Source organism: Vicugna pacos, chromosome 1 (genome assembly GCF_048564905.1).
Source record: "Vicugna pacos chromosome 1, VicPac4, whole genome shotgun sequence".
Taxonomy (NCBI): Eukaryota; Metazoa; Chordata; class Mammalia; order Artiodactyla; family Camelidae; genus Vicugna; species Vicugna pacos.
Genome location: NC_132987.1, coordinates 94,567,573 through 94,595,159, shown reverse-complemented (window position 1 = coordinate 94,595,159; position 27,587 = coordinate 94,567,573). Strand labels below are relative to the sequence as shown.

Here is a 27,587-nt window from a genome sequence, read left to right as displayed (position 1 = left end):
AGAACTAGAGTAATTGTTTTAAGAATCAATTTTTACTTATGTTCATTCAAAATACTACTACTTTAGACCATTCATTGTTCATGATAGAGACAAATTGCTCATCTGTGAGGTATTTTATTGCACAGGGGCACCAAGCTATGGTTGCTCCCCTTGCTTTGATCAGACGTACTTCTCTCAAACTTCTTCATTTCCAGTAATAAGCCAACTATGTACTATCATTCATCACATAGTTAAATCTTGTATGAATTATTTTATATTTTTACTATATACTACCTCCTAAGGGTGAAAAATCACCTATGTTTAGAACTCACTATGAAAGCATTGCTTAAAAAATGTTTCTTAATTTCATTTTCTAAATGTCTTCCTCATTAAAGTTAGTGGAAATGTCACAGTTCAGCCTATTAAACCTCTCCAATTTTAATGTATTTCAATATTATTTTCTCTCTCTCTTTTTTAAAGCTTTCCCATGAGTAAAACACCAACAGTTTCAGTCCATTCTATTATGGTATCACTCTTAATCTCCCATTATTTTCATTGCCCATCTTAGGTACTTCAGCAATGTACTGCCACACACTCAAAAAGTAAACAATGACCAAGTTTCAGGAACCACAACTTATAATGATGCATGATTACGTTATGTTCAGAATAAGGACCTAAGACTGTTAATTCTTAAAGAACTCATGTTCCCTTAATCTTACAGTTCTATAAAGCCTATTGATTTAAGCAGTATATTCATAATAAACTAATACTTTCCCTCAGAAAATACTTTGAAAGTATTTAATTGTTCTTTTTCATCCATGCAATAATATGCTATTTTTGTCTGCAAAATCAAGTTTCTTATATTAATAGATTTCAAAAATTACTATAGCTCACAGTAAAGTATACACTATGAACAAACCATCTTTCGGTTGTTAAGAAATAAAATCACTCCATCTTGTATGATTCAAAATAAGCTGTGTGAAATTAATTTATTGAACAATCAAAATTTGAAGTAAGGTACCAAAATTTAGCTCTTTCATGGAAGGGTAGATAGTGATTTCTTTCAGAATATGTGTCTAACTTTGATTAAAATTCTTCTGTTGTGCTGCACAGATGAAAGAACAAACTATTTTTGTTTTAAATGATAGCACTAGATTCTGAAACTGAGCCCAGAAGATTGGATGCAGATTTAAAGCCTAGTACACATCTGCACTCTACTGCAGGTTCTTAAAACTCCACACCACAAGGTGAGATGAAAATACCAATGACCATTTGCTGTTCATTCTTGTGTGACAAAACAGATAGGAAATAGCTAATATTTCTACAGTTTGTCCCTATGCAAATTTAAAAACATATGTTAATTTCAACACAAAAGCTATGTTAAAACATTGACTCATTTCTACTTTTTCCTGCTAATTAAAACATACACACAACACACACAAACATCTACCCACCTCTGTTATGTTTAAGGATACTTAAATAACCCATACAAGAAGTGATACCTAATGTCTATTTAGTTATCAACTATCTGCAATTTTGGGAAGTTGAAGCCACATAGTCCAAAATTACATACAACAAAAACTTTGTCATATGTTTTGAGTAGGACATGTCATTTGTTTACATAGTATATGACAAATATAACAAAAAAGAAGCAACTCAGAAAGTTCCAAGGTAATCAGCCATGTATTACAGCATGCTTATGATGAATAATCTACAAAACAGAGAATTTATGTACAAGTAGTCATAAGGGCTAACTTTAATCCACATATTTTGAAACAATTTTGAGGCATGTTATAGTAAAAGCATAGGCACAGAAAATATAAAACCATTAGTCCAAAATTAAAATATAAAAATCAAAATCAAAATGTAAAAGATGATAACATGGGAAATTAAACAGAAGAAAACCTAATTCTATTAACTAACCCCCATTCCACTTAATTCCTTACCCAAATAAAAAGCCTTGGATATCAATGTTAACAAATTAATATTTGTATGCTTTCAATTTAAATAATATGTTTATGAGTATGTATGTAATTTTTAATAATTTCCATATTTTTCAGAAATTTTTGATAAACAACCAATTAGATCCAAATTGTATATTAAGTAATGATAATAGAGAAAAATAGTAGCAGTTGGACATAAACCTTAGTTCCAAGCAGAAGTGGATTTGCCATGTAGCTAATAAAGCTTAAGCTTCAAGCCCTTGAACTTACATGTATCCTTTCCATAGCCTTGCACTTAATTTTGTGCTTGTAATTTTGAATTCTCTTTTCTTACACAGGGCTTCCCAAATTACATAGACCTGAGGTCCCATAAATCTTCGATGGGTTCCTGGCACCAAATTTCTTGTCAGTCAAGGAAAAATGTATTTGATTATACAATCCTCAGTGTTTAATAATAGGACATTTGCCAGTTCATCAAGGATAATAAACCTTTTTTCCAGTTGATAAGCTCATAGAGAAATTTACTATTAAATACTTCATGTAAGGACATTGAAAAATATAATATAGTCCCCTGGCAATGATGTTACAATATGGCAATACATCACAGAAAAATGCAACATTATTTTCCCTACAGTGTTTCTTTATATAAGGAGCAAAGGCATGCTGGGTATTTCACATACTATTTTTTGTTTTTTGTTTTTTGTTTTTTTACCTTCAAGATGGCACAAAGGGCCCTGGAATCAAGTTTGCTGGCAAAGTTCATTATTAGGTGGAGAGTGGACAAGAATAATAGCAACTTCAAGGGAGAGGAGAGAGAATAAAATAGAAAGAAGATGAGCTAAAAGAACAAGCACATCGTGTGCAGAAAAGATATAATCCAGCCACGGTAAAGTAGAAAGATGAACCACCTCGTAGAACTACAAGATTCTACAATTTTGTAGAATTTTCTATTGCCGTCATGCATAAAATGCGAGCAGTAAAATCAAAGCATTATTAGTAATGAAGAAACTGGATTTTCAACGCAAGTAACCAACAAGATGATATAACGGTAAATTGGTCATGAGACTGTTTAGCATTAGTAATGAATTGTCTCTTTTAAAAATTGTTTTACTATAATTAAATTATAAAAGCCACTGTTTCAATGCAGCATGTTCCTATATACCATATTAAAGAAAGCAATAACCATTTCAAACATGGTTGGATGTTTCCCAACAATAAACATTCAAATCAGGATTTGTTCATTGCTATTTACTGGCACTTTAAGGATGCCTAACATATACCAGATTCTCAATAAATATTTTTTAGTAAATTAAAAATTCACACAAAACACTTAAGATACTCTAGAAATTTAAAAATATTATAATTTCAAGAAGGCCATAATATGGATGTAAATAGACTTACTTTACACAGTAATTATAAAAACGGATTCATTGTGTAATAAACTGTATATACATAGTAAAATTCACAACTCTATATTATAAATGTAATAGAGTGCAAACTATTAGCTAATCATTGTAAACATAAATTGCACTCTGCAACCAATAATTTGCTGAGGGAAATGCTGGGAATGAAAGGTGATTTTGATTATTTATATCGCTTTAAAGAACTATCCAGGGACGTTTGTAATCTGCCTTTATTTTATAGTAAATAAAAATATTTAGAATTATTCGCTAGACTCTAGGAAGGCACTAAAATTTGGGACGATTTTTATAGATTTAACAATTGAGGTATCTGATATTTAAGATCTTCATCAAAGGCTTTAGTTGGGAGACTCTGGAGAAACCTTTCCTAATGATGTTAACTTTATTTTTCTTTGTACCTCTGTACTCCCAAAGAATAGCCTTGAAGGACAACAGAACTCGAAAAAGAATTAAAATTACTTCCTCAGAAGTGTGTATAGAAAGAAGAAATATAATGGCACAGTCATACTCTTCTGTCGTGGCAATAATTGGTGTTACATGTTTATTATATGGTGGTGTTTATTTAACTGTTCCCTGACAGAGTCGATGTCTTATCATCTGTTCTCTACTTGAGTCCTTTTCTAGTGCCAGCAGCTTGGGACTCTGCCTTACACATTATGGAATAAATTAAAGATAGAGTTATTTAGATTGTTTTGAATGAATCAGTGCAGAATTTCAGAGACTTTTAGCTAGAGTAATTATTTCCTATTTAAGTTTTTGGACAATAACATTTACTATTCCATTCACTTTTTTTTCCCATTAGGCTGCAACAATCTGTAGATGATACACCAAGAAAGAGAAAAAAAAAAAAAGAAGGTATTATTTCTCATTGACATATCCCTTTTACTGACTAAAACAATTAATATATCAATATGTGTGTTTAGGTGCCAAAAATACATTGATAAATTATCACCCAAGCCAGTCATTTGAACCTTTGAATATAGTTGCATCCTTACTGAATTTACAGTTTGTTAAAATGACTCCTATGTGCACATCAGTTAATTTACTATAGTTTTATAATTTAAAGGTATGGAATGTGATATGATCTTTAAGTTATGTAAGTAGAATGTACCTATTCTTGCCTATCTGATAATGAAAACTTTGGAACGTATTTTATGATGGGAATTCTAATCCCCGTTATTTTAAGAAATAGTACAGGTGTTTGGAAACAAGAATATACCATAACAAGAGGACTTGCAATATTTGATATAAAATATTTCTGGTTTAAAACAGAGATAGAGGTAGAAATGCATATTTCTGTCCATTATTTGGGACAGGATTGTTGAATCTTAAAGGGCAGGATTGGGCTCTTAAAGAGAATTATCAGCTAAAGTAAAAGTAAAGTGCTACTTAAGTGCAAGGAAAAGGGCATAAAAACACAAGAGCCAGTACAGATAGGGCAGGTAACACACACTTAGAAATAATCTAGGAGCTAAAAGTAGGCACTTTCCTGGAGCAAATACAGAATTAATCAAAAGACTGACATCTAATTACAGGAAAGTCCCAGGCTAACAAATATAGAGGACTAAGAAAAATAAGAAAATTAACATTTAAACTGAAAGGGTTAAACCTGGCCATGATTATTTTAGAAATTGAAATGGAAATGTTCCTTCCTGGCTGTAATGAATCAGCTTTAAAGTCTGAAGCTGTTCAGGACCAAGGACAAAAGCAATTCAATATAAAGCCACATAGATTTTCTCATCCCACTTGTCTGAGAATCATAGATAATCATATAGCTGGAAGTGACTTTAGAAATCATCCATCCCAAATCATTTACTTACTCTACTTACTTTACAGATAAGAAAACTGAGGCACAGAGTTATTACTAACTTATCCAGTCACCCTGTTAGTAAGGGGTAAAATTCAGCTTAGAGTCTAATTTTACTTATACCTGGTACAGTGTTCTCTAGAACATTCAAATATATAAAATCACATGCACAGAAGATTTTGAGTGACTATTTTTATATTAAGAAGGTAATTTGTATTTGACGTTTGTGTACGTATTTCTAGGGTGTGTGTGTGTGTGTGTGTGTGTGTGTGTGTGTGTAGAGGTAAACAGTCTAAATTAACAGCGAGATGTTTTTCTAAATAGCCCAGATTGTTTCAGACTAAATGTACCCTTCCTGTTTTGGTGTATTTATTTGGAAATTACCAGAAGGAAGCTGTCCTAATTCTAAATTATCTCCTCAGATCTTTTTTCCTTTGTTTAGTAATATTTTAAATAATCATTTTCCATTTTAATCTCTTTATTCTGCAATTTTCCTGTCTAATATCTGATAACTCTTCTATATGTCATTCTTGTGTTGTTCTGTGTTTTTGTATTGTTGTTATTTCAACAAATTTCAAAATGTAAATAGTTTTGCTATTGTTTTGTTTTTTCATCTTTCTATTTGAAGGTTTAGTCAAGAAGAATTTGAATTTATAAAAAATTAAACTATTGTTGAGATTTTATGAGGAAGTATTAAGGGAAAAGTTGTATTATTGTTGGAGAACATTTTTTGTACTTTTAGGCAGAGATATTAAGGTAAAGGCTAAGTTTAAGTGACAGTATAATATCCAGAGGCTTATTTTATGACCTATATAGTCATTCTAAATAATAAGCTAAATTAGAAATTGAAAGATGAACCCTAATTTGGAAACAATGTGTTTTTAAAAAAAAAAACTCTCTTCTGTCTAGGGAACATTACAATCTCTAGATATAGTGGAAAGATTATTAACTTTGAAGTCTGAATGTGAATAATGGCTTGACTCACTCTACATAATATTGGGAAATTTTCTTAGAATTCTCTCAGTCCCAGATTCTCTCTTTGAAAAACAAGAATATGCTTTTGGCATTGAGCATTAAATCACTCATGTAGACATCTCTGTCCTCCCTAATGTGAACTTCTCAACAGCTGAAATGTAAATTTCTGTCCTCATCTCCATTCCTCCTTCTAGAGGCAGCTATCAACAATCAATCCAATCCTTTAAGGTCTTTGGCTTTGATCTCATTTGCCATGGATTCTAGTGCAAGATTCCAGAGATTTTATAAAGATATGGAAAGGAGAGTTCCCTTTCACCAATCTGCCTAGCTTGAGTTGTGATAAACTCCAAGAGCCAGGTGACTAACTCTTATTTAGACATAGGATTCTTCAGAAAGGAATCTGGTAGAATCTGAGGGATTTTAGATCGAATCTTGGACTAAAAAGTTAATTCTTGACTTTGATCATTGCCTTTACATTTAAGAGAAGCATGCAGTCCTACTGCAACACTCAAACACATACATTAAATCCAAAGAAAATTGTGAAAACATCTACAATTTGAGTTTAGAAAATAAAAAAGCAAAAGGAAGATATTTAAAAATTGTAACACAAAAAAGAAGAAAAGCTATAATATTTAATTTTTGCTTCTGTGTACCTTGCTCTCATATCAGTTATTATCTTGAGATTATCTGTGATAAAAATTTGTATGATTTCTTTTGCTTGCAAATTACATACCTATATAATCTCATTAACATTTCCCTGTAGGTCTGTTCTCTTCTTGAAATTCACAGCTGTAACTAACTGTTGAAAAGGGTTTTTTCCTTATATTCAGCCAAAATCTGCATCCTGGAACCTCTACCCATTGGTACTCATGAAAGTCCCTGGGGTTCTGGGAGTAAGACTAGGGTCACATTATATAATCTTTGACAATATATGCAACCTACCTGATAGTTTTGAGCCCAGTTTCCTTATGTGTAAATGGAGGTAGCAGCATATTTATTGTGCCTTAATATGGAATATAATAAGAGCTTTCTACTTGTCAATTTATTCTCTCTACTCCTTCCCCCCCACCTCAAGAAGTATTATACTATTATTATTAATATATATACTATTATTATACTATTATACTATATATTATTACACTATTGAAGAGACAAGATGGAAAATAGTTGAAACAATTAGCAAACAGTATGTCAGTATGTAATTAAGCATTCAATTGCTACTGTACCTAAATATACAAGTCAGTTTGTGGTACACATTATAGATGCATATTGTGAATTTAATTTAGAACTCTATATGTTTCAAAGACATTGTAATAATTTTCCCCTACAATACTTGCATGTCCTTCTGTTTTCTTTCTCAGTTTATGGTCATTTTTGTTAACTACTCTCACTTTCTTATTCCCATATCCAATCAATTACCAAATCCTGTTGATCCTATTCCAGTGTTGTTGCACATTTGACCCCGTATTTTTTTCCCTACATCCTACTCTAGTCCTGGCCCTTGTTAACTCTTGCCTGGACTATCACATTTCACTCCCCACTGATCTACGTGGCACAAGTTATTTCCTTCTTCAATAGCTTCAATAGACTCCAGCTGGTTTAGTCTTTCCAAGCAGAGCTCTGATCAAGAAGTTGCCTTGCTCAAATACTCTCAGTTTCATGTTTCTTGGAAAATGAAATCCAAGCACCTTTTCTTGGAAATTAAGATTGTCTGTGACCAAGCTTCACCCTGACTTACTCCTGTCTTACTCCTCACTACCCTGCTTAACAAATCCTAAGTCCTTGCCAAATTTGCTACTTCCTGCTTTCTGTTTGCACTTTCCAACTCTTGTCTTTAAGTGATGTTTAACTTTGGTCTCTAATTGTCCTTCCTTCTTTCTAGAGTTTTTTTTTTTTTTTAACCATCTTTAAACTACACCAGATCCTACCTATATCTGTCTCTCATCTGGACTCCTACAGCTCACTGTGGCCATTTTAAAACACTCATAATATTTTGCCCTATTTACATGAACATGTTTAATCTCTCCACCTGTGTTAGAAGCTGCCTGAAGGCTGTCTTTACGTCCAGCTCCTTAGCTAGCAGAGATTTTAACTTGTAAATACAGAATATTTCTTTTGAAGACTAAAGGGTTCACTGAGGGTTGGAAGAACAAGAGTTTGTTTCATAAAGGAGGACAATTTTTGAGTTTGGGCAGAAGAGAATTTAAGGAAAGACTTTTCATGACAAAAGATTGTATAATAGAAGGCAGTCACCCTGAGTAAAGATGTGTTTTGAGGGTACAGCTGGAAATATGTCCGAGTAATTATAAAGATGTCTCATTGTAGAAATAACAAAAAAAGAGGAATTTTAAAAGGTGTAGGGTGGGAAAGTAGAAAGAATATTACCTCAGGAGTCAGGAGGCTAGTCACAGTTTTATTTCTGATAGTTATGAGATTTTTACAGGCCTCAGTTGCCATTGTGTGGAATTAACAGATAAGATTCAATGGTTTCTAGTCTCTTCTAGCTTTAAAATTCTGTGCCTATAAAGAAATTATAGGCCACTCTATGTTTTTGAGCAATTAGTGGCATATAAAAGCTGTACTTAAGGAAGATAGGAAAAAGATCAAAGAGGATTAAAAAACTTTACGAATATAAAATTTTAGCCAGTTTATTATTTTATATAAGTAAAAATAGTTAATAATTTATGTAGAGGTCTGTAGTCATATAAAGTGTTACAGGTTTTTGTGTGTATATCTTCATTTTTGTCAGTTTATCATTTACTATTTAAATATTGAAGATCCTTAACATAGAACCATACTTGTCTGGAGTGGTAACAACTATTACGCAGGCCCGCAAACCATGCCAGACAAATGAGGTTCTGTCTTTGATTTTAAATATCTCATAGCAAATGGCAGTCTTTTCCTAGCTCAAATAGATCTGATTACCTCTAATGACCCTGTTCCAGGCTACTGAGTCTCTGTGATCTAGGAGCTTTTGCTGAAACCAAAAGTAAAATTTTACAACGTTTTGTGAAAACTCCTGGACAAACTGAATACGAATTCCTGAGACCTTTTCCCATAAAAAGTTTTTTTTTTCCATTTGAATGTTTATTGAGTACGTACTGTGTGAAAGAGAATATAGTAGGTCCAACAGGGAAGATAAAGAGGAACAAGACAGCTTTGATCTCAGGGAGATTACACTTTGCTAAGATGCAACAAACATGTAAAATGGATTGAGCTTCTGAAGGGCTGACACATGGCAGGTATTCAATAAATGACTGTTGACAAACCAAATAACATGAAGGTTAGAATATGATACGTATCACCAGAGAGATACAAAAAGCAATGGGAGCTCAATATTTTACGATTACCAGAAAAAGTTTGTGAGGAAAGTTGTATGCGGGGCTTGAAGTTAAGTTCTTAATAGGAGTAAATGTTAGAAGGTCAGCAGAGTTTTAGATAATGGGGGAGAAAAATGCAGAAAAAATTAAAAAGATTGGATAGCGTAGAGTTAAAACTGAAAACAAGGAATGGCCTCATTTGGCTGTATTATATTATAAGGTAATAGTGGAGAATGAAGTTAGAATGGTAAATGTCTAAAAAATTCTTCATCCTGTGGGTAACTTGGGAGTCATCAAATATTGGTAAGTAGGGAAGTACTATATAAGATCTTTGCTTTCTCTTTTAGCCACTATACTTTAGTAAGACTGTGGTGATTTTTAAATAGCACCTTCAATGCTTAGAAATGCATGCACAGAAACTACAAACCAGAGACAAAAACAAAAAAATCATATCTCAGCCTTCTTATTTCTTACCACTCTGGGCAGCAAGTGGATTGTTTATTGAAATTCTCATTTAGCCCTCGAAGGGAGTGTTCAGAGAAACAGCTGCATGTGGTGATGGCTATGGACTTCACATTTCAGTGTATCTGAGTTTCTATTAACATTAAATTTACTATCTTAAAAAATAAAGCAGTCCTACGTAACAATTTTATAATAGAAAATCATATAAATCGTATTAAAAAGTATTTTTTCTTAATGCATAACAAAAATGCTAGATTTCTATTATTGGCTGCTTCTTGCCTTAAAATTATGTCAGAAAAAAAATGTTATTTTGTCATTTCCAATCACCTAGAGGGAAAGGTGCAAGGTACTGGGAAGTGGGGTATAGCTCAGTGGTAGAGCATATGCTTAGCATGTATGAGGTCCTGAGTTCAATCCCCAGTACCTCCATTAAAAAAAAAAAATGGAAAGGTACATTTTTGAAACAATGTCATTATTAAATAATTTAATTTTTCAAGTGATGCTGGATGTCTTCTTCATTTGATTCTGGGAGATATAAATGCACTCATATGTTAACAATCCAATTACATGTTAAATATGTGTTTAACCTAAACTCTTGCTATAAACTGACAGAAATTCTGGCTAAGTTTTTAACTTTAAATTCTTATTACAAGTGGATCATTTCACCTTCCTGATCAAGAGATTTTTTTTTCCTCAAGGTGTACAAGTATATTTTCAAATTTAAAGTAATGAGCATCTATTATAAAATATTATGGAAGTTATAGAATATCTTCATTCTCCCTGTTATAGAATTATACACTCAAACTTTTTACCAAGTAACTTTTTATTATCTCCTACTAGGATAGGTGGAGTATATTTTCCCACCACACTGATGTTGGGCTTGGCCATGTGACCTGCTGTGGCTGATGGAATATGAGCAGCTATAACATGAGCCATGGTTTTGAATGTACCAGTGTGCGTAAGCCTGAGCTCTTGGGCTTCTGCTGTCCACCATGAGAAGAATATGCCCCGTGTATTCTCTGGTCCCAGAGGGATGAAGACAGATGGAGCAGAGCTGAACTTAACCTTCTGGAGTCCAGTCCAGCCTTACTGAGTTCTGGTGAGCCCAGCTGAGATCTGTGGATTTGCAGCCAAACCATAGATTGATGAGTGAGAAGACAGTTGTTTGTTTTTGTAAGTCACTGAGATTTTGAAGTTGTGTGTTGTCTAGTATAACTGTAGCTGCCATTGACTCATACATATATTATTTTATAATATTTTGATAGTTATGTCTCCCAAATAATGATAAGAAATAAATGAAATATTAAGACCATGAGGTTTATTATAATAAATTAAATATTAATTAAAATTCCAATATAAATATGTCTCAGTAATGGTAATAAGATTTTGGTAACTAAAAATATAGTCTTTTTTGGAAACCACTTTTAGTCTAATAAGGCCCTCATGAAAGCTCAAACTGAAAAGATTAGGCTACACAGTTTTTATATTGGAAAGCTGTAAATCATTTGAAAGTTCTATTCCTCAAACTAACATTTTATAGTTTCCCTTCTTATCTTAAAACATATTAAAATTTTCTTATCTATTTAGATTATTCATCAGCTATACATTGTAATAATTTCTTTATAGTTTAGTTATTAGGAACCATGATGCTGGACATGAATTACCTTTGTTCTAACAGGGACTTGCTTAGAATAAGTGGCCAAAAGATGTAAATATACATAAAAGTTTTGTAACTTGAAGACTATGTACAAGTGTTGGCACAAAAAAGTTCCAGTGTCATATGAGGATATGCTTATGAATCATAGACCCAGTTGAATAAATTCCTCAACTTTAATGGATGGCCTACACTATTCAAATAAGCTCATCTAAAACAATTTAGAATGAATATATATATGAAAAAAATACATATATATAAAGTTGTATAATTATAGAGTGAATATTTCCATTTCAAATGTCGGAGACATCTTGTCAAAAGCCAAGAACTGTGAGGAAGTGGATGAAAATACTTGGCTTCATAAACAAGTTGGCCTATTTTATTTGCCCTACATTTTTAGAAAGGCAATTTCCTGTTACAGTGATTGTTAAACAATTAAAATATTATTTCACAATAAAATGGGAAGAAATAGGGAATTAAGACTGTTTCCTTTTAATGAGACTAAAACCATTTTCTACATATTTGTCTATCAATACATAATAGACTCATCAAATAGATGCTTTTTATGCAGCTCTAATTTCTCAGTTTCAGGAAGAAAACAATTTTTGGTCAGGGGGAAGAAAATATTTTTGAAAATAATATGTTCTTAGTGAAAGATTTTTCTTTAATAAGATTTTCACATAGTTGAGGTGTGATGTAAAACTGATTTAATAAAGGCTATATTTAGTTAGTTGGTTAATCCTTGGATGGAAAAAGAAATCATTATAGCTAGGCATTTCTCTTTTTTAAGCATTTTTTGGGGGGATTTTGAATATCATAGTTACTTTTTTTTCCAGGAGCATAATAAGCTACCTTTATCCATCCTTCAATGAAGCACAGATACTTATTTAATTTTGTAATTAGTTACACATATTTTTAAAAAGTAGAACTTTCACCACCTAAAACAATGTAATTAGGAACAAGAAAGATAAACTCAACTAATGAACATAGAGTTGGAAATAGAATTCCAAAAAATTAAATGAACTCTTGCTTTGCATGTCAGTGGAAGTCTTTTGTTATTTTCTGGCAGGTGTCTGGATGGACAGAAGCTTTCCCATGTATTGACAGAACTGTGCAAAGCCCAATTAGCTCTTCAGCTTTACCAACGTCTGTTCTTTCCTGAGAAGTAATTCCAAACAATCCCTAAGCAGGCAGAAAGTTATTCACGTTATAAAAAATGTAGGAATACTTTAGCTTAGTTTTATTTTGGGCCTTTAAAGGCAGACAGAGAATGTCACAAACACCAGTTTTAGACAAAGTCTACAGTACATTAGGCCCGGTGTTTCACCCACAATAAAAAGATCTACAGCCAAGGTAATGGAGAGGAACCGTATACACAAAAGAGGAAGACAGATGAGAAATAAAATATTAGAAGTGTATGAACGTGTGTACATTTTAGATTGCATGTAAATGCAACATTTAATTTATACAGTATATACCTGTTTGTGTTGTATTGTTTCAAGTATAATAGTCATCTCCTCAGCTATGGTATAAACTCCTTGAAATAGACTTTGTGTTTTATAGTCCCTCTGTGTTTCTTAACACAGAGCTGAGCCTAATGCTAAGGACCCCAATAAATAATTATTGATAAATTCATGAAGATCATAATTCAAAATTTGATGGGACACTGTGATGTTAGAATGTACATTGCAAACAACATAGCCATTAGGGATTCAAACTGAGGTGACATGCACAGCTTTTGGTCACCTCAACAATGTTTATTTCTAATTTTAAGATTGCATTCACTGCTATTGATTGAAATTTCTAAGACAATTTTCACTGAGTTTAAAAAATGTTTCTTGGTCATTTAAGTGTGTACATCTGTGTACTTCTCTTTGTTGTCTTCTCTTCCTTTCGTTTTGTGCAAAAAGAAAAGATACATTACATGCTCTTAACTGCTTTGCTTTCACCCACACATTAAAATCCGATAAAGTGAGAAGACTACCTTTTTAACAATTCCTTTATCTTTACTCTCCAACTAAAGTTTGAGAAGAAAGAACTATTGCAATTCAATGAAGAATTATGAGAATCCCAGACTTCACTCCTCCTGATGCCACATAGGGAGAGAGGTAAGTCCAAGAAAGTCATAATGGCATATAGTTTTCATTACTACATGACGTTTCAAAGTTAGGGGAGGAAGGCGATACAAAGGGTATATCCTCTCTCAAACCCAGATCTTGTCACAAAGTTTCAAACAATAATATGGTTATGGAAGAACTATGCTGTTTTCTATGGACCCCAGTGTATTTATAGGAAAATTCCTAGAAAACCACTGATTTTCAGTTCTGTGTATTTGAGTGGCATACCTTTGTTTCAGACATAGGTAATTGAGTCATCTTATGTCAGATTACTTCCATGGAGTTGAGTAGGTGTTAGAACCCATCTCTACTTCTCTTGGGGCCTGTGGTGGGAACTGTAATGCCCTTTTGAGACAAAGAAGGTGACTTAAGCTATGCTTTCTAAGTTGTGAATTATTTTTATACAATCTTGTGATACAGAGTATAATTTTTAAAAAGAGAGTAATGATCTTCACTAAACAAAATTATCTGGGAGTGTTACTAGAGAAGGGTATCTGGCGATTGTGTTATTGGTTATATATGATTCTAATTCAGGGGTTATTGCTTTGAGAAAAGTACTGCTAATTATCTCTGGACAAAGATCTTCTGTGTCACTAATCATTAAAGCTACCATGATTTGAGTATCTAGTAAGTGGCATATTAACTAACATTCTTGTTTATATGTGAATTTCACTTGGCTTATTTTTTGGCTCATTGGACATAGGTCAGTGAAAAGTGAGCATAGTTAGCACTAGGGAGCTTTCCACATTTATGTCTTTAAGCTCAATGAATCACTCTAACATCCAAACTGGCATTGTACTATTTATACTGTCTAATCGGGAATATAATTTCACAACATCGAGTTTGCAGCACAACCATAGCATTGCAATTTAGCACACATTTTGTTAATGTGCTTTGTATCCTGTTAAAGTCTCGTCTTTGCAGCCCAGTGCCATATGTTACCGGTCTGGAGTAAACCTCCTAAGCAAGAGGAAATAAAAAGGAGTAAAATTACAGTGTGACATGTGCTATTGGTTACTTACCAACAAACAGTCCTTTCTTCTTCTTTCCTAATCAAACCTTAATTTTGTTCAAGTTTGGGAAAAATGTGCTCAGGGAAGATGAGCCCCACTTCCAGCCAAGGGTAGAAAACATGAAGGATATAGGTCCCAATTTTGTTACCTTTTCACCAGAGATTCTTTTGGAGTTTGTATGTAATTCAGCTCTGGCCAATAGGACCTGAAAGAAAGTCTGTTGCAAGGCTTCTGTGAAAGATTTCTTCCTGATAAGAGAAATGTGCTTGAGGAGAGAACACCTCAGTGTTTGGATGTTGTTATGAGAATTTAACACATAGGGTTTTGCTGCTGCCTAGAGGCTAGGGATAGAGAGATTGATGACATGCAGAGCACGGCAAAGACGAGGGTAAGAAAGAGCTTAGGTCCTTTAAGGCATTGTTAGGCTGCCAAGCCAATTCTTAGATCTGCTTCTGTCTGGACTTCTTGCTGAATGTCATAGTAAGTGTCCTTATTGTTTAAGTCACATTTAGCAGGGTCTTCTGTTACTTACAGACAAAAGCATTCTCACTGATAAAAGAAGTTAGTTAAAAGAATGCGGTTCATACCAGTGTGTTTGTTTCTCTCACAGGCAAAGGCAAGGCAAAGAAAAGAAAGGGCATAGCTGGTTTACTAATGAGCTTTTTGTAGAAATGGTAGTTTAGAGCTTGAAATGCATTTCCCCCATAGAGATGTTATAAATGGTGTCCAGGTTCCCAAAGTAAGTCCATAAAGCCTATTTAATCCAATAATGCCACAAAATCTGTACAGTCTAGTGGAATTGAATCACCTTGAAAAACAAAGTTTCCTTTGGGACAAAAATGAATTCAAGGGAAAAAAAAGAATTTCAGAGATTCAGCTTGGCAAAACAGAAAGTCATCACCCCAATAGCAATAAAACTGAAGATGTTCCTCTCCTTAAGGACTGGGCAGTGGGAACAGTTATTAACCTATATCCCAAAAGGCAATGGTAATAACCTGTTGCCTGGGAGTCAGCCTGAGAAAAGTCAAAGTCTACACAGTGATACAGGAGCGGGACAGAAGCTTGGAAGGGGGAAGATTAAATGTTTTCTTTCCCCTCTACCCCCTACTTTCAGGGGTTTACCTGCCTATTTCTATTTCTGTACCACTACCTACTGTTTCTAGTAAAACAGTTCTCTTCCTCTCTTTTTCCTGAAGCATCTGTAACTTGTGCCACACTGAGGAAGAACCCCCAGTGTTACGTAAATATCACTGCTTACCTTGTTTAGTTTATTCTGAACACCAATGCAATATTGGCCACTCCTTGAGGTATCTATATATAAAAATAGCCATGAGGGGGTTATTAAACTTGGGATGAACTGGCAAGATATTCTATTGATATTAAATTAATTTGTGCTTTGTTCTCACCAGTAAAGTTGGAAGATGTAAAACGTCTTGTTGCTAGCTACCCCCTAGTACTTAGGAAGGTTGACAGATTTTGTGTTCTGAGTTCTGACTCCCTTGCTATGTGGAGTTTTTGACCACCTTTATGGGCAGAGCTCAGTTCTGAAGAGGTTAGGACCCCAAAGGCAGCTCCTATTCCCACTCTACTTTTTGTTGCTTTGTTTTCTCTTGAAGCCTAAACTTGTGCAGGGAAAAGGCAGACAAAATGGGAAGGAAAGAGACTTTCCAGGAGTTTTCTCAGAGGCTTAGGAGGTAAGTAAGGATATGAGAGGCTTTTGTTGAATGATAGAAATCTGAGAATGTCAGAGTGGGGAATAAATTAATTCTTGTGATAAGAAATAAGATTAGTAAAATGGTTGCATTTGACACTTGGACAACATGGGAGCTAGGGGTGCTGACCCTCTGTGCAGTCAAAAATCTGCATATAACTTATAATTAGCCCTCCCTATCCAGGATTCATATCAGTGGTTCACATCTAAGAATTCAACCAATGACCCATCGCATAATATTGTACTATTTACTATTGAAAAATATCCTTATATAAGTGGACCCACACAGTTCAAACGTGTGTTGTTCAATGGTCAACTATAATGAAACTATATACAGCTGACCACATATAAATTATACATAAAGGGTATGTATCTGATGTGTCTTTGAGGACCTCTCTGATTTTCCCAATTAATCACTGAGTTCTTGTGAATATGTACATGAGTTCTAGTATACCTCACTGAAAGTCTCCTTTACACATAACCCAATATCATGTGGGTTCCTTATTAACACCACTCCTTTGAGGATGAACACCATTTCTTTGAACACCACACTAGAGATTTTTTAATGGATGATAACCACAGGAAGTAAGAGGTGGGCATCAGGTAAATGGTTCCTCTATTTTAATATTCTTTTTCTTCACTTAGACCTTCACTTCTATCCCCTGTTACTGAGTTCATTCAGGCTGTTATAACCAAAATACCATAGACTGAATGGCTTATAAACAATAGAAATTTATTTCTCACAATTATGGAGGCTAGAAGTCAAGTGTGAGATCAGGGTGCCGGGACTGGTGGTCGAGTTTTGGTAAGAGCCCTCTTCTGGGTTGCAGACTGCCAGCTTCTCCTCCTCGTGTCTTGTCATGGACCAGAGGAAGCAAGCTTCCTCATGACTCTTTTAAGGACACTAACCCTATTCATTAGGGCTCCATCCTCATGACCTCACTTAATCCTAATTACCCTCCAAAGGCCCACCTCCTCATACCATCACATCGCAGGGTAGAGTTTTAACATACAAATTTTGGAGGAACACAAACATTCAACATATAACACCTTGTAATCCCAGGAACTATGTGTCCTCTGCCATAAAGAAAGAGACATGAGTTAGTTCCATAGACTTTTGAGAACTGATAAAAAAAGAGCTTTATGTTACAGCTTATAGAATTATGCTGTATGCAAAAAGCTCAGGAAATGCGTTCTCATCAAGCTACATGAGAACAGACTAGTTTGGAGGAAGTTCCCTAATGAGGCTTCTCCAGGATTCCAGTTTCCTCTCAGGAAACATATTTGGATTTCCTGCTGGGATCAAGGGTCATCTGCCTGTCCAAAGTGGAGCCTGCAAGACCAGGGAAGTGCTCATTGGGGGTTACCAAGTATAATAGTGTAATAGATTTCTATTGCTATGTAACAAATTGCTTCAGACTTAGTTGCTTAAAATAACACATATTTCTCATTTCACAGTTTCTGTGGGTTGGGAGTCTGGGTAAGATTTAATGGGTCCTCTGTTTCATAAGGCTGCATGCAAGGTGTCCACCTGAATTCTCATTTGGGGAAGAATCCACTTTGAAGTTCATTTACCCTGTTGGCAGAATTCATTTTCTTATAGCTATATGACTGAGGCTGGCTTTGCTGGCTGTCATCTGGAGGCCATCCTCAGGTCCCAGAGGGTGCTTGTAGTCCCTAGAGGCCACTCCTAGATCCTTGCCACATAGACTTCCTCAACATGGCTGCTTACTTCATCAAGCCAGCAAGGAGACTTCCTCTCTTCAGTCTAAACCAGAATCTTGTGTAATATAATCATGTGAGTGACGTCCTATCACCTTTGCCATATTCTGTTGGTTAGAATATGATACACATATTCTAATATACACACTCAAGAAGGGGAGGTTACATAAAGACATGGACACAAGGAGACATCAGGAGGTAGAAACTACTTGTGGTCATATTAGGCTCTGTCCACCACACCAAGTTTCTTAAACCTTAACCATCCCCTAAAGCCCTGAAATAATTACCTTATATGACTGTAAAAATTCTCTTTAGCATTTCTCCTAGATCTGGGTTCTAGATTCAATTTCTTACTCTGTTATTAGCATCATCTTGCACCATAATATTTCAACAATAAAATTCTAAGCAGTCTGTACACAAATATAAACTACGTCAGTAAGACATTGGTCCTTCAAGGCCTTGATATGGCCCACAAGTCAGTGCTGCTTCTGAAAGCCAAATGGAAAGAGGAAATACCAGAAGGGTCCAATCAGTTCACTGTATAATTACTACCATAGAGTTACTATTGAACATTCTTCGTTCTCCAGTGAAGGTGCATGAGATGGTTCAGATCTTTATGCAAACTATGCTGGTGCTCCATATTTGAGCCCTAAGCTTTCTGGAGTCCTAGACCAGGATAATTATAGCCTTCCCTCCTTAAGGAATCCCGCTGCACCCAGGTCAACCATCCAGTCTCCTTCTTCCTCCCAGCAAATTCCCCTTAAGACCTCTGGGATGCCAGCAGAGTTTAGTCATGGCTCTCTCTCTCCACTGAACAGGTTTCCTTAATTTCCAGTCTCAGGGGAAAGTGGTTGAGATTTTGCCTCCTTCATTCACCAAGGGCTCCTTATGTAAATTGGTGCACCCACTTCTGAGATGCTGATTACCAAGAATTAGGTGCGGCTCTGCTAAGTCTAACAGAAGATTTGTTTAGTGAGGAATGACTTTATGCCTTACATTTGCATAACTGCACAGAGTAGAGAAGAATGGCTTTAAGATGACTTTTTTACCCCTGCCTAAACAGAGAAGCAGCTGGTACTCTGCTCTGTAAAACAAATGAAAACCCTGCCTCACCAGGCATTCCAGGCACCCCATTACACTGGTATTTTATTGTGCACATCTTCAAAGCGCTCTTTAAGTACTGAGTCTTTATCAGTTGAACACGATGGGAGGTTTTCATCTTCTCTGTTATGCTCTGCCAAATGCTGGCTGGAACTGTGTGATTCTACAGTACTCTTCATTCCATCCTGGGAAATCTTTGTCTGCTTTCTTTATGCATGTTGTGACTATAGGAGTAGTGTTTTAAGGTCTCTTTTTTGGGAAAAGCCTAGACTAAAAACAACTGCCCCACTGGGGAGATACAGAGGCCATGGCATTTCCTATGTAGCATGTTAAACAGTTAAACTTTTCAGGTGTTACTGTTTAACTTTTTCACATAGTCCCAATATCATTTGTGTTACTCAAGCTCATGGGACTTTTGCGATTTTTCTAGAGCCTTTAACAGCTAATAAGTACAAGAAAGTTAAGAAGTGGAAGTTAGGTAGAAATTTTTTCCTGCTTTGCTGTTTGCTTATGCCTACTTTGCTTTCTACTTATGCCTCTCCTTGAAAACCCATGGAGAAACAAATTTTAGAACTATTTTTCTCTATTTGAATCTATCTATGGAACATATGACCGTTAATGATAATTTTTGAATACTGAAGTTAGATGAGTTTATATTTCAGAACAAATCTTGACTGATACCTTCTTGGGCATTTTATTACAGCAGAGGAAAAGATCTAGTATCTTGAGGTGAAGGAAAAAAAGGATAGAAAAGTGGGACGTGTCTGAGTTTGAGATACTATCTTTTCCCTGATAAGAACAGTACATTAGAACTTAGGGACTAGGATGTGTCAAATGGACACAGTTCTTAATTGTGTCTTCCTTGCAAATGTTAACTCCCCTATTGTTGGGTGAACTTGGACATAAGTAACAGGAAGTGTTAGTTGACAGAAGCAGCAAAGGAAATCAAGAGAAAAATTCCAAAGCCACAATAGGGAGGAAAGGAAGGGATGAAAGTTCCTGTAGGTACTGCTCTTCACAGATGACATAGCTGTTATGACATAGCCACTTATATATAAGGCATACACACACATACACATGCTCATACATACCCATCTGAGACTGCCTAGGTATTATTTTGGCTGACACAGCTAATGCAACTCAAAGTGATCAGGGTTTTTAGTTACAGATGACAGAACTTTAGCTAATGAAAGCAGAAAGTGATTTATTAAAAGATAATGGTAGCTCCTAAATCACTGGGAGGGCTGAAAAAAGAGACTCAATGCTGAATATTATGACAACATCCAAAACCATATCAAGTACCCAGACAGCTGCTGCCTCTTCTGTGATCAGAAATATGCTGAATCAGGAAGCTGCTCTTATAAGTACTTGCACCAGAATAGCCACATCTGTCAGAAACCATATTAGTAATATGGCAGATCAGTGATATGGATCTTATATTGCCTATTTTTCCATGTGACTAAGTTCTAAATTAGGAACTTATGCCAGTATGCCTGGATGGGTAAAACTAAATCCTATCTTGAAGCTTAGTCACAAAGAAATCTGGGAAATATTTTTTTATTCTCTTAGCATCTGCATGCTAAAAAGGGAAAAAGTGTTGCTCAAGACCCTGCTGTATTCTGCCACTCTACTAAACTTAGTAGAGTATCAAAGAATCCTTATTCAAAATGAAGAACAAATGACAACATTTAAGTAACAAGACAACAACAAAACAAAACAAAACAAAACAAAGAAAGCTCCAAAGTGACCTCTCAGTATTCACATGTTTGTATACACCACTTCCATCTTTAATCATGCCTGGTCAGTAAGATCAATAGGATAAGGTGTGTGACATCTGAGGCTATGTCATAAAGGCATTTCAGTTTCTGCCTTGATCTCCTGGACTGCTTGCTCTGGGAGAAAACCAACCTCCATGTTGTAAAACATACAAACAGTTCCTTGGAGATATCCATCCGGAGAGGAACCAGCTTGCAGACATAAACTTTCTGGTCACATGAGTGAGCCATCATGGAGGTGGATCAGCAGTCTCACGCAGGCCTTCGGAGAACTGTGGCCCCAGCTGGCATCTGACTGTAACTTCAAGATCCTGAGGCAGAACATCCAACCCAGCCTCTTCTGAAGTCCTAACTGAAATAGTGAGAGAAATACAAAATTTTGAGATGATCTGTTACCTAGTTACGGAAAAGTAATATAAGTCTCTTACATAGTGAGGTCAGGAAAGCCTCTCTAAAGAGATAATATTTGATATGACCTAAATGAAAAGTAACTAGCTATTCAATACTTAGGAAGTTAAGTGTTCCAGGAAGAACAAGTAGCAGGTAATGGCCCTGAGGTGGGGAAGAACTTTGTTTTTCAAGGGAGAGGGGAAGATGAGGGTATGCAGAGCATAACGTGTGGGATTGGGGGAGGATGAAATGGGAAAATGTAAGTAGAAGCCAGGTTCTTTAAAAATACAGGTCATAGTGAGAAATTTGGATTTTTATTTCTTTTTTTCCTTTTCGTTTTTTAAATTGAAGTATAGTTGATTTGCAATATTGTGTTAGTTTCAGGTGTACAGCAAAATGATTCAGTGATACACACATACGTATATTCTTTTTCATTATAGGTTATTACAAGCTATTGAATATAGTTCCCTGTGCTATACAGTAGGTCCTTGTTGTTTATCTATTTTATACATAGTAGTATGTATATATTAATCCCAATCTCCTTATTTATCCCTCCCCCTGCCCTTTTCCCTATGGTAACCATAAGTTTCTTTTCTATGCCTGTGAGTCTGTTTCTGTTTTGTAAATAAGTTCATTTGTATCATTTTTTAGATTCCATGTATAAGCAATATCATACATTTCTATTTCTCTGACTTACTTCACTTAGTATAAAAATCTAGGTCCATCCACGTTGCTGCAAATGACATTATTTCACCTTTTTATGGCTGAGTAGTATTCCAGTGTGTGTGTGTGTGTGTGTGTATTTTATTTATCTAATCATCTAGCAACGATTATTTCCATGTCTTGGCTATTGTAAATAGTGCTGCTATGAACACTGAGGTGCAAGTATCTTTTTGGATTATAGTTTTCTCCAGATATATGCCCAGGAGTGAGACTGGGGATCACATGATAACTTCTCTATTTTAAGTTTTTTAAGGAACCTCTCTACTGTTCTCCATACTGGCTGCACCAAACTGCATTCCCACCAACAGTGTAAGAGGGTTCTTTATTCTCCACACCCTCTCCAGCATTTATTATTTATAGACTTTTTGATGGTGGCCATTATGACTGATGTGAGGTGATAGCTCACAATAATTCTGATTTGCATTTCTCTAATAATTAGCAATATTGAGCATCTTTTCATGTACCTATTGCCATCTTGATGTCTTCTTTGGAGAAATATCTATTTAGATCTTCTGCCCATTTTTAATTGGGTTGTTTGTTTTTTTGATGTTGAGTTGTATGAGCTGTGGGTTTTTTCTAAGTGCAATAGGGGTTATTAAAAAGTATTAATCATGTTAGTGATGCGAGGTAAGAATGGGAGGTGAAGGAGTTGAGACTTCCTAATATACTCAATCAAGAAGTTTTGCTGTAAGAAAAGAGCAGATTTAGGCTCAAGTGAGGTTTTTTTCTTTCTTAAAATGGGTGCAATTAAGGCCTGTCTGCATGCTGATGGAATGGTTTTAGAGTGAGGGAGAACTTAATGGTGCAGGAGATCAAAAGGATAATTGCAGGACAATTGCCTTTAAATAAACATCCCATGAATTGGGATGACGACAAGGGAGGCGGTTCCTTAGTAGGAGCATAGACAGAGAAGAGGCCAAATATACGGCACACTGGCAGATTGGTGAATCTGTTAAAATGAGATGATTTTGTCAGATTGCATCTATTTTCTCAATAAAATATTTGGTTTCACTATGAGTTTAAAGTGGGGATGTAGGAGGTTTGAAGAAAGATGAAATAGATATTTGTATTTCATGTCTGAATAAATGGAACTCAGCTGGAATATCTGTTTCTTTCCACTTTCAGGGAAAACAACAACAAAAACAAGAAAGAGTAAAACAAGTTGATATATTTAGCCCAAAAAGCCTGGCTGGTGGCAGGGGAGGATAAAAGGGAAAGAAGAGAATGAACAAAAAGAGAAGCTGTTCTTACTTTATTCCCCTTAGACTTCTAGAACTTTAGATTTAAAGGGAAGCTTGGATGACTATATTTAGACAAAGACACACTCGGCAGTTTTCCTTTGTCTTTTCTATTCTTTCTTGTTTGTTTTTTCTAGGTATTTATATGTATAAAATGAATTAATACTTTCTGTTTTATCACTAGTGGGACCAACATGTTCATAACTAAAAACCTGGGGGACTTTCAGTCTGACAGTAAGCACCAGTGATTATCTGGTGGGATTTATTCATTCATTAAAATCAACTAAGTGGCTACTTTGTTCCCTGTAGTGTTCTAGGTCTAGGTGAGAGGAAACAACAGTGCGTGAATGGGACAGACAAGCTCTCAGTGCCCCTGGATCCTTTTTCTGCCATGTAGATGATCCAGATACTACCACACACTCTGGCCTTCATCTACCATGTAAATAATCAGGCATGCTTTCAATCTTTTAGCTACATAAAACATTTCTGCTGTAACAGGTGCACCTAAAGACAGTGTAGTTCAATATTCAGAGTGTCATCTCTGAGCCTAACAAGTTTTGAATCCCTTAAACTCTGTTTGCTTTGTTTTCTCAACTGTGCAGTGGGAACAATGATAGAACATATCTCATTCATTTCTTGAGATATTTAAATGTACATTTACCCATAAAATGGTTAGTGCAGAATCTAGCCTAGAGTAAGTTTGTATAAGTGGTTCTTATTAATTGATGTGAGTGTATCTTCTTCATATAAATTGAAAGACTCAGGCTTCTCAAACATATTTTAATATTAGTTTAAACCAGACATAATTTAGAAACTGAATGATTTGATATAACCACTTCCCTTCTCACGCAATTACATAAGGACTTCGAAAGCAGATTTTGTGTGTGTGTGGTGTGTGTATTTGCACATATCACTGCTTCTGTGGAAATTATATGTTCATTAGAGGAATCAGACACTGGTTATGACATTACTTTTATTCTTATGAAGTTTATTTTCATATTACAATTTTAGAACTCTATTTTACAACTTAATACTAAAATTTGAGTTAGTGCTAGACCTAAAAATGTCAAGTCAAACAACCCCCACAATCAACCACTGATTAATTTAATGAATCTATTGTTCTTAGAAAGCAGCTAGCATGACCATCAGAAGGTCTCCCCATTAACACCATCCTTCCAAGTGTAATAAATGCTTCAATCATATTTATGCATTTACAGTCCCCACCCATGATAAACAAGTATAAGTTTTTTCCATTTAAGCTTGTACAGATCAATTATTTAGCTTTTTGCAAGTTTCTTTTCAACATAATTACCTTGAGGAAGAAAGATGAGCTTATAAAAGCTTCTAAGGAATTTATGCAAAAAAGCTCACCAATGCCCAAGTTGCTTTTCAGTTTTAGAGGGCTTATTTTTTCTCCATATTTAAAGACTGCATTATTTAGTCATTCATTCTGTAAATTAAACCTTTTGATTTCTAGTAGCATTATGTAAAGCTAGCTTACTGTACCTATTTGCAAATATTCTGTATTAGTGAATGCTTTCTTTCTCTTTGCCCAAATTGTCAAAATGTGTCACAACGTACAAAGAACATCTTAAATGGTACCAAAATAGGAAGTTCTGTGTAAGCTGTGATAAGCACAATATATGGTATAGTCACTCCAGGTGCCCAAATTGATGTTGGAACCATGAGATGAAAGAAAAAAAAAAAAAAAAAGAAAGCACTCTGAAAAAGCTAAAAGCACAAAGGACAATATATGAATATAGTGGAAAAGTCACCTAGGGCCACCTACTCACTGAAGCACAACTACTGAACATGAAGGAAGTTTGATGAAACTAAGCTTTGGAGAATTTTTCCCAATCCCACCATTTTCTAGCTCCCAAGGTGGGCAAGAGATTTGATGGAACAGATGTTTAGTAACAGAACAGGGGAAGTGGGGCAAAGCTGAGTTGCTTACATATTCCAGACTATTTTGTCACTATATTTTGAACTATAACTGATATATTAACCCTTCCTCCTATGTTCCCTTCAATCTATTAATTATATGTAAATAATTGTATTTTTATGAGACAACACAAAATCCCAGTGATAGGGCAGAACCTGAGGAGAAGAGATGGAATTTACATAGCTAAAATGTTTCTGTATCTCCTTATCTAGTCTTTAACCACCATCTTTAGTAAATAAAAAATTTAAATTTAAAAAAGGGACTTGAAAAGTCCCTTAATGCTATTTGTGCATAGGGATGGAGGTCTGCAAGGAGCCAAGGGATCAGGGAGGAAAAGAAAAAGGATGCTGAGTGTGGAAAAGAAAAGAATGTTATTTCCTGTAAGAATTTAAGAATTTAAACTTAGGATTTGGGTTGTGCTGTCCTGTTATCCATTCTAAACCATTGACTGTTTGAAGGCGCATTGGTGGAGTCAGTATCCTCTCAAATATATACAACTTGTACAGAAAATATCCATATGAAAATGCTTAAGAAGCATTATCAGACAGCTATTGTTAAAATTAAAAAGTAATTCTAGCTAAATAACTATTTACCATAATATTTTATGTGTAAGTATTATAAAATAACTATTAAGAGAAAAAACCAGAGAGACTTGGGCTATTTCTTCATGGAAGTGAGGAACAATCTAATGTTCAATATTGATGTGGTGTGTGTGTGTGTGTGTGTTTCCTTCTGGGTGATTTGTTCGTTTGCTCTACAGTATTTACATTTTTGCAGTTCTCAACCCCTCTCCTCCTGACTATCACAACTTCTTTAACTCTCAGAGACACTGATGTGGTCCTCTTTTAAGAAGAGTGTGAGAGGAAATATTTAAGTTCAGAATATGAGATTTACATTACACTAGGGAAAAGTGTGATAATAAAAGATATAAATTCATAAGTTACTGATAGTTTTAGGATCCTCAGAATTTTTTTCTTTTTTTACAGACTGTATATGTGTGATTTCCGTATAGTTTAACAATGGTATTGTACATATTTAATCTAATTGTCTTTAAAAAGTTGTTTTTTTTCTATGGAGGTAAAAAAACAAAACAAAACAATGTTGGGATGATAATAGATGCCAGGTATAGGAGTTACTTGGGTTCCACAAATGAGCCTAGGGGCCTTTATATTAAAATGCTTGTTTAATACTGACTGAAGGGAGGTGCACAAATAAATTCTCCCCCAAAAGCTACTTTCAATAAATTCTATACAATTGACAAATAGAATGCAAATGAAAGAGAAGATTTTAGAGTCTGGGCACAGTTAGCAGAGATTTTGATCCCCACAGGCCTGGGTATGGCCTTGCAAGGCCTCCAGTGGCCAGAGCAGTACCGCCAATTGCCGCTGACCAGTCTTCTTTGGTCTTGAGCAGTATCTGTCTGTTTACCTTGCAGTGCAGTGTACAGCACAAATATTACCATTTTAAGATAGGAAAACATCGCCCTAAGGAGCTATGACTTCCTAGGTCTACCAATTGCTTTGCATTTCTTTCTGTAAAAGAATAGTCTTTGATTGTACTCTTTGTCATTTCTATGCCTATGTCTGTCTCTATATTTATTTTTACCTAAATTTATGTATTCTACAAATATTCTTTGAGAACATACAAAGTGCCATATAGAGTACAAAATAATAAAAATCTGATTTTGATTAATGTTATGCAGACAAGCAAACTATAAAGTGAAAACATAATTTGCAACAAATAATGAGTAGAAACTTTGATTTATACAATATTTCTATTTGTTATGAAGTGAATCTTTTGATTCTTTTTTTTCAAAAATGCATCTCTTCTTTCTTTTTTGCACCGTCATCCAGATAAGTTTAATTTCCTTGCTCTTCTTTTTTGAATGTGAAAATTTATTCCTTGTTCATGTCTATGAAACTGGAGAACAGGGAACTGGATTATCTGTTACTCTTAATATTATTAATTTAAGAGATAGATCCTCATCTTGTTATTTCCAAGGAAAAAAGCCAAAATACCCTGGTATTTCTGTTTGTGAAGATTTAAAAGCAATGGAGCAAGCTATTTCCCTTGAATGCTGTTATAAATGACAAAGGAGCTAACTGCTTAATTCCACGGGTCTGTTATTATTTGTAAACTGGTTCTTAAATAAGGATACTTACAGATGCCTCTTGCTCCAGATGGTACCATTTAACTGCCTGTGTTACTCATGAGTGGTTTTTCTGCTTTAGCTTTAAACAAATACTTAACACAGCAATTCTGTTATCAAGAATTCTCTCTTAAAATTGGAACAG

General features: G+C 34.9%; 1 long non-coding RNA gene across 3 annotated transcripts in view; it reads left to right on the top strand.

The window, feature by feature from the left end:
- The first annotated feature begins 21,109 nt into the window (after positions 1 to 21,109).
- LOC140698148 (uncharacterized) overlaps positions 21,110 to 27,587 on the top strand; it is a 114,125-nt gene continuing 107,647 nt past the window's right edge. For all 3 annotated transcript variants that reach the window (XR_012075693.1, XR_012075692.1, XR_012075694.1), the window contains exon 1: positions 21,110 to 21,360. This is a non-coding gene — a long non-coding RNA (uncharacterized lncRNA). The remainder of the gene's footprint in view (positions 21,361 to 27,587) is intronic.